The sequence below is a fragment of the Apis dorsata genome, unplaced genomic scaffold (genome assembly GCF_000469605.1).
Source record: "Apis dorsata unplaced genomic scaffold, Apis dorsata 1.3 scaffold_169, whole genome shotgun sequence".
NCBI lineage: Eukaryota > Metazoa > Arthropoda > Insecta > Hymenoptera > Apidae > Apis > Apis dorsata.
Window position 1 is genome coordinate 85,476 of NW_006263457.1, and position 8,823 is coordinate 94,298.

The 8,823-nt window shown below is 39.3% G+C and overlaps 1 protein-coding gene and 2 non-coding genes across 3 annotated transcripts in view; 2 read left to right on the forward strand and 1 right to left on the reverse strand.

Moving 5' to 3' along the window:
* The window catches only part of LOC102677478, a 29,726-nt gene that overhangs the window by 13,324 nt on the left and 7,579 nt on the right, over nt 1-8,823 (reverse strand). The window lies entirely within an intron of this gene.
* On the forward strand, nt 4,335-4,435 carry Trnay-gua. The gene is made up of 2 exons: nt 4,335-4,371; nt 4,400-4,435. It is a non-coding gene; the product is annotated as a tRNA-Tyr (tRNA).
* On the forward strand, nt 5,089-5,195 carry Trnay-gua. The gene is made up of 2 exons: nt 5,089-5,125; nt 5,160-5,195. It is a non-coding gene; the product is annotated as a tRNA-Tyr (tRNA).

Sequence of the window (8,823 nt, forward strand, 5' to 3'; positions counted from 1 at the left end):
TATTACAATAAGTAATCAGCTATTTATTCAGACCTGTTTATATCCAAGAAGGAATCGTTAAAAACGGAGGGAGCTTTAATGGGAGAAAGAGAACTGGTTTATTAAGTCGATAATCATCGGTTTTCTTTTTCTTTTTTCTTTTTCCTTTTTTTTCTTATTAAACATAATCTTTCGAAATTACCATAAATACGTTAGCAGCGTCATCGGTATGATGCAACGCGCGTACAAGGTGGGGCACACTCGATTCGAATCGGGAACATTCGATTACGGTCTTCATCTTTCAAGGTGAAGAGAAATATCGAAAAAAAACTTTTATTATTAAAACTCTCCAATTGCAAACGCAATTAATTCAAAGGATCGAAATTACAATTTCCATTCCCCTTTTTCTAATTCTCATTTTTCACTAAGATATGAAATAATAATTAATTCTTCCTAATTTTTCTAATTTTCACCTCAACTCAATATTTAATTTAATATCTTTTCCAATATTATATATTTCTTATTATATTCTTTCTTATATAGTTATATTATATAATTTTTTATATAATTTTTTTTATATATAATTATATTATTAATAATAATTATATTATTATATATTATAATTATATAATAATATTATTCCTTTCTTAAATAATAGTCTTTCTTCTTTTTTCTTTTTATAAGCACTCCTTCATCCGGATCCTGCAATTCGATTTAATATTGCTCGCTGGTTCATCCCGATGCGGTGAGGTCGAGAGACGAGAGTTTCGCACGGCTGCCTGGGGCCAGTCACGGTTAACTTTCGCTGTCAAACGTCACGTAATCCAGGGTCGAGGCGGCTGGAGAGGCGGCGGATTATCCACGGATCCTCTCGCACGCGTAAAACATGAGAATGACCCCGCCTTACGGCGGCGACCACGATTTTGCAACGATTGTGTCCGTGGCACGATGCATTCGAGTTATTTTCAAAAAAACCGTGTTCAAAATTTGCGCGTGTGATGAATTGCTTTTCAGAGTATTTTCAACTCCTCTCCTCTCCTTTTGAAATTGTTTCGAGAGGAGGAGAGTTAAAAAGATTAAAAAGTTTTTTTTTTCAATTTTTTCGCGAATCTTGAAAGAAGGATTTTTCAAACGAATCTCAAATATTATAAATATTAACGAATATTGCGTAATTTTCTCCATGAATTTCGAATTCAAACATACGAATACACGTTGGATGCACGTTGTTCTGGTAACGACAGACGTTATTGACAGATCAAAAAAAAAAAAAAAAAAGAAACTTTTTTTTAGAAAGTTCCATCTATCCATTTAATCGTAAATTTTACTCCATCCACGAGGCTATATAATAGATTCGTTTCCGAGATAGATTCCTGTCCACGAAATAAATTGGATGCATCTCGCGAATGCGCAACGAAATCGGTGAAATTTTTCTTCTTTTTTAAATTTTTAAAGTGTCCGCCATTTTATGGCGAGGGTCGCATAATTAATCCGCATATAACTCGTTTTCCTCGCTATCGAGGAGGGTCGCTAGAGTCCAGTGAAAGTGATAATAAATCCTAACCGCAAAAGTCTCTCGATAACGAGGTTATCATCTCGTAAAAAATCCCTCCGCCACTCTTTTCTCTTCGCTCTTATCAATAACGTTTCGAATAATTTTTCCCCCCCCCCCCTCTCTGTCAATCGGATATCTTCAACACTAATATCTCAATTAATTATACTCGAAATAAAAAATAATACATTGATTATTATTTTTCAAGTATTCTTCTCGTGACTCTTCTTCTTCTCGACAGATTCGAGTCTTCGAAAAGAAATACATCAATTTTGTTTTATATATATATATATATAATTATAAAATGATAAAAAACGAAGAAATGTTTAATAAATCTCTGGCGCGTGGCAAATTCGTTAATTTCGTAGAAGACAGAAGACGATTAACCATCCTTCCGTTTTCTTCGAACTTTCACGCCGAGAGAAAGATCCTCGAAATTACGCAATCTTACGTCTTCCGATTGATTATCCAATTTGTTGGAATTAGAAAATTGCGGGTCACGTTGAGATTCCTCTTCCTCTTCTCCCTCTCCTTCTTCTTCTTTGAGAATGTAATTACGACGCGAGGATGTCGTAACGCGGTGTGCAAAGAAGGAAGAAGAAAAGAAAAGAAAGGAAAATAAATAAATGAGGAGGAAATGGTTGGCAGGGGAAGAAGGCGAGAAGAGTTGAAAGTTGAAAGTGACACACCGGTTGGATCTTACGACTACCATGTTGGAAATCATTTCTTTCTTTAGTCTATTCGAACTGGTATTAACTGCGCATTCAAATGACGCGTCGAAGGAATCTGTAGAGTATTTCTAAACACCGCGAATTCTTTATTTCGTTCTAAACATAGAATTCTCCCTTTTCTTTTTACAGTAAAAAAAGATGAATAATTTGTTTCGAGGCATGACCCTAACAGATGACTCTACCTATAAAGATCTGTATTAGGAAGGAATAGAGAGAGAGAGAGAGATTTATGAAGTCTCTAAATAACGCGTTTCTACGTTGATAAACATTGGAGGGGGAGAAAATAAGAGGTAGATAAATATGCAGAGACTTTCACCCTCTAAATATTAACAATAAGCATTTCTATTCCGAACAAGTCTCATATATAAATTTTCCAGAAATGAAAGATATTCGTACGTTCTCTAAAAAATTCTCTCTTCCTCTTTTCGTTTTCCACTTGCTCGACATTTTTACCCACTGTTGGCCGCATACTCGAAATAACGCGCCCATGGAAACGCCAATTGCACCACTTCCTGCGACAGCTTCCATTCCTTTCACCTTAACACCAGAATCGTGATCCGAAAAAGAGGCTCGCCTCTTTCCCCATGATCCTGACAGTGAAGGTATCTCGAGGACGAGGCCTTATTCCATCGATCACGCGAACCTCGAGGCTGTCCATCTCCACCTAAGGACGCCCTCGCGCAGGAAATGTAATATCCCCCGACCAAGGGGATCCGGAATCGAACTCGTCTCGATCGAGCCTCCAGCCTCGAGGAGGAATGCGAAAGAGGCGTGGTGCGTGCATTCGAGGACAATGGAACGTGATTCGACTCGATTGCGATACTCGAGGATCATTTTCTTTCTCTCTTTCTTTTTGTCGTTAACTTTGCATTTCGGCGAGAAGGACGATTCTCTCTTTTTCGTGAAACTCGCTCACCTCATGCCAGGAAAACCTTGGCACACGCCGATTTCGCGGAGGAAAAACAAAGGTTGACGTGGATCGATCGAATACGCTTTCGTGAATGAATTATTTTCGTTCGAGGAGGAAGAATTTATCTGGGAATGAATCTTGTTCAAGAAGATTCTTGAATTATTATAAAATATCAAATTTAAACATCTCCAATTCTTATATGAAGATGAAACTTTCATAAAAGTTATATTACACAATAATATTTTTTCTAGAAGAAAAGAACCAAACGTTTCGAAAAAATTCACGTTTACAAAGAAATGAAATTTATTAACTTCTCACGGAAACGCGAATTCCCTTATCCCGCAAAGCTGTCGATAAATCAATCGTGACGGGACAATTGAGCAAACGATCGGGTATGGAAACGCCCTCCCCTCCTCCGCTGTCAACCGAAGGGAGACGCGCGAAACGTTGGAATAGAGGCACACGTTTCTCGAAAACGGTTCTGCATAATCACTTTCCATTGAGCGAGTGTTTTTCCCTGCCGTCGCTCACCTGTATCGATCGCCACAGTTTCCATCGATTTATATTCCTCGTTAAAACCGCGAATCCATGCGAGAGAGAGAGAGAGAGAGAGGGAGAGAGGGAATTTTTGCTCGGTTAGATCGTAACGATCCCGTAACACGGGTAGCGGGATACAAGCAAGCTTTATTACTATGCGTTGCGTCGCCACAGTTTCCATTAAACGCTGCCTGCACCGGAACGCGACGAAGAAACGGCGTTAAAGGGGCCCTCCTCCCCTCGATTTCCGCCCGCCATGCTGTTTTCGATCAGCAACACGAGTCCCTCGTGTTGAATCACTCGATCCTTTTGCAGTCGTGCGTGAACGAAATTGGTGACGATTATTGTCAAGGAGGCAAACGTCGATTTTGTAGATATATAGGAATTTTGTGGAGAAAAAAAAGTGCTTTTTGTTAAAGGGTTAAGATAGGGACAAAGAAGATTGGATAATATAATATGGTGCGAGTTAATACGCGATTCAATCTCGTTTTCTAAGAAAATATTCATCCATAGGTCAAATCCGGCTCGAAGGGGTTTTTACCTTGTCGAGAGGTTCCTTTCTCTTTGACGCTTCGGTAGCAAACCGTTTGAATTGTAGATATATCGCGGAGAAGAGGACGATTATGCGCCTTCGATAGCTCAGTTGGTAGAGCGGTGGACTGTAGTTGGTTCCAAGTAATCTTTAAAACAGACATCCATAGGTCGCTGGTTCGAATCCGGCTCGAAGGAATATTTTTACACGTACGTGGAACCAAATTTCTTTGATCGAACAGTTTCGTCGAATAATTTGATCGAGGTTCGAATCGAGATATCAAGTTTCGACGTTTTGATATGATAAATCGAACGAGTAGATTTTTTTTTCAATTTTGCTTGTACAGAGGGATATCTTTATGGCGTGTCTTTGAGAAGGGAAAAAAAAATTGAAAAACTTTTTTCGAACGAATGTAATATCAAGGGATTAAAAAAAATGATATTCGTTTGATTGCATTTCCTCGAAAAGGAATATTTTCGTAAAAATATTCTTCCCTTTCTTTTAAAATACCAGCTAACGTGTCATTAAATTAATCACTACAAAAAGTTGGATTCGAAAAAGCAGTAGAATGTAGTTAGCTCGAGTAAACACGGTAAAAACAGGTATTCATTAATCTTTAATTCAAATCTGGCGCGTAAAAATTGCTAGTTTGTCAATAACGATCGATATCGTGCCACTTTCATCGAACGCCTCTATTTCCATATTCTCTTAAATACGTATTGCTATTAAATAATAATTTATACACCGTTTGTCCATTAATGATAATATTTTAACGATTAAATTGATTAAAATTATCAATATCCGATATGTGTATCTTATTATCTCTATTAAAAACACCATCTCCCAACATCCTTCGATAGCTCAGTTGGTAGAGCGGTGGACTGTAGAGGTTATGTATACGATGTTAGAGAAGACACAGATATCCATAGGTCGCTGGTTCGAATCCGGCTCGAAGGAAATTTTTTTTTTAACATCTCGAAACAGAACAATTCCTCGCAAACTCGTCATCGCGACGATAATTTAATTCCTATCGTCAAATTACTCTCGATAATTCACTTAATAAACGCGTATCTAAATTTATATCCTCCTCGAAAAAAAGAAAAAAGAAATTTACTCTTACTCTAAATATCCTCAAATATCGATCGATACTCCATAAATGCATAATCATGCTTCGTAACGAATCGAAAGATAAAATAGAAATTACAAAGAATTGCAAGTTCCGACAGTGCGATTCCTTTTCTCACTCAAATTAAGCGAGTGTGCCGATTAAACAGCGAGTGAAACGTGGCTCGTTGCGGAGAAAATTCAATCGCCTTCGATCGACATCGATACACTTCCTTTCTCTCTCTCTTACTCTTGGAACGAGAATTTCAATTAGCGGATCACTCGATGTGAGACGAGCCGCGTAATAGTCGAGACAAATAATTCGAGCCGCATACGTTCGATCACCCACTGACCCAATACAAGTCAATTTCACCATTTCTTCCGAAGGCAAACGAGTCAAAAGTTTCTGGAATTCAATGACGATCGTTTCAAATGCGCAGACCTCCCATTAAATATTATTATTACTATTATTATTACTATTATTATTACTATTATTATTATATTCGTTCAATGTTATCGTATTCGAAGGAAATTAATCGTCCACGTATTAAACCGCTGAGAATCGACAATGGGCGATCGTTATCGACGGGGGCAGAGATCGATAGGAGCGTGTTTCAGGGTCAAACGCGTCCCCGATATCATTGTGAATAAACGTAGATCAGATAAGATATCCACGCGTTAATTCGCGGAGAAATCGGGTCGAAATTGAAATGTCAACGAGATCGTGCAGTTTGACGACCAGTAGTTTATCCTTTTGGAGTCCATTGATAAAAATTGATTGGAAACTGTTAACGAAATCACTCGAATTAAACTCCTTCCTCTGTACAACAAACACTACGACGTTGTCAAACTTTTCCCGCGCGCATGCGCGTTTGAGATTCGAGAAGATGAGGAGATGTTAGAAACGTTTGCACAGCGCCTGCAATTGCGGCGTTGCACAATTTCGTGCAGCTCTATTTACACGTTTCTATTTATGTTTCCAATCGAGCGCGTGTGGCGAGAAACAGCGCGGAAGAATGTTAACGAGATTCCTGCATGATCGAGCGGGTATCCCATGGAAGGAGTCGGAGACGGCCTTGCCACGGCATCAAGACACGCAGCTTTCTCCACTTTCGCTTATGCGAGATTTTCAGACCGAACTACCGGCAAACTCGTGCCGATTCTTGGCGGTGTTTATCGCCTCGTGCATTCCAGTCGAGGAGCGGTACTCGTTTGTCTTCGAGTCAATTGGAAAGAGGAATCGATCCCCTCGTGTATTTTGTTCCCTTGCTATGATATTTACAAAAAAAAAAATCGATAAATTTGTATAATCGTATTTCAATCGATTTTTAATCCTTTTGGAAAATATTCGCCTCGAGTTTTTGAAAGATGAAGAGAGAACAGGAGGTTAATGGGACGCGTAGAGATTCCAGAATGCTTAATTGCGACATTCGTTTGCCTCCGCAAAATACGTGGGTGCAAACGATTCCCTCGATGCGGCGGAAATTATAATCCTCGTTGCGTTAATCCATGCCTCGATCCTATTATAGTCATTCATATAGAATTTTCTTGAATCCCTCGATTCAAAGCGAATTTTCTTCGCTTCAACTCTCTCATCTACTATTGTTCCGTGTTATTTTATTTTATTTTATTTTTTACATTATTAACACTAGGACGGAAAATAAATAAAGATCGATTTAATAATTCGCGGATCGCCTTCGTTGACGATACGCAGAATAATCGTAAAATGTCCGCGAGATTCGATGCACAAATGGCTGGATCGGAATGCAACGTCGCCTCGAGCAAGCTCGATCGTTGGTATTTCACGAGGTTGCCGTGCATTTTCCCTTCCTCTCGCGTGCCCTTTCTTTCTCCTTCGCGCGGGAAATAACGGGACACCTTTCAGAAGCTCGGACAACGATTCCAATCCCGATCCAATTTGAGCCTCGAATCAATTGAACCGCGCACGGATCGGTGATCGATCGAAACGGGCCGATCGGATCGTTGTAATTTCATCGATTGCCCAACCGACTTTTCTTGCTACCGTGTGATTAATCGTTGCGCTCGAATCGCGTTGGAACAGTTAGCGTTTACGCGGAGGATAAACTGGGTTAGGCACTTTGCTCTTTTACTTTTTTTTTTTCTTTCTTTCTTTTTTGCCTTGGATAGGGTTGAGCAAGTTTGCACAGGCTGCTTTGTCATTTTATCATTCTGTGAAATTTTCAAGGAGAATTTTGAATTCATTCGAGAACATCTCCGATATTTCACCGTGCCAATACCATGCGCGTCGAGACCCACGCATAAAATGTAAATTGACGTGCGTGGAAAAATCCACTATTATTTTTTAAAAAGAAAATCCATCATCTTTTATTTCGATCGATCGCAGCTTCGTCGTCCTTTGAACAATTGTCGGCTGGAAATAAAATCTTCGAATGCCATCTTTTTATATATCTCTCGATTCTCGTTGTTAAAGAGAGAGATTCGCTGATGAATTAATTTGAGAAACAATTCGAACGCGTGAAATGGTCCGGAGCAGCGAGGGACCTTGAGCCGCCATTACTTTACGCTCGCTGGACGGAGGAATTTCGCGGTGGAAAGGTCCTTTCTCGCGTCCGACCTACAAGCCAGAAGAATGCAGTCGTCGTTTTCTCGGGCAGAGCGTTTAACGGCCACGTGCAACGTTCCGTTCCAATTTCGAACGCGACGAAAAACGGGCCTTCGGATTTCGTAATTGGCTCGATCCTCGATCCTTGATCTTAAACCACGGCCCAATTTCGCCCGTTCGTTTATTCTTCGACGAATCTTTCATCGCCTCGGCCAGAACTGAACCAACAAACTTTTCTTGGATTCGAGGGAGGATTCGAGATGATCCAGAGATCGATCGAGGAAGAAATCTTAAGATTATCTGACTTATCCTGATATTGATATTCGAGACGAAAAGGAAAGGTTTCGTGATCGGAAGTTTGGAATGAAAAATAAATATTTGGAACAAAATATATATATATTTAAACGAATAAGGTATCTTCTCGAGGATGCGATTCAGGACGAGTCTGGGCTGGAAGATGTTTTTCAGGCGTTAAAGTGGGCGAGAAATTGGAAGGAATTAGAAAAAAACTCGACGGGTCGTCGAGACGAGGGATTCCAAGGGTCTTCGAACCTGTTCCATTTTCCTCCTCTTCGAGCTGGGGAATGGGACGAGAAGAGAATGAGAGACACGTAGTGGTGGTTTCCGCTGGTTTCTCTTTTATTGAATGTTCCCATCGAGGATGGTAAGAATGATAATATCACTTAGCTTTAAAAATATACATATACACGATATTATTTATATTTATATATATATATATATTTATTTATTTATATATATATAAAAGATTTGACTCGATACCCTTAGAAAAATAAGGGTATGTCCGCCGGTCGTTGATTTCTTCACGGGTCGTCTGTTTTTGGCGGTCGTCGATGTATATATTTTTTTTTTCTTTCTTTTTCCTTTTTTTTTTTTTTT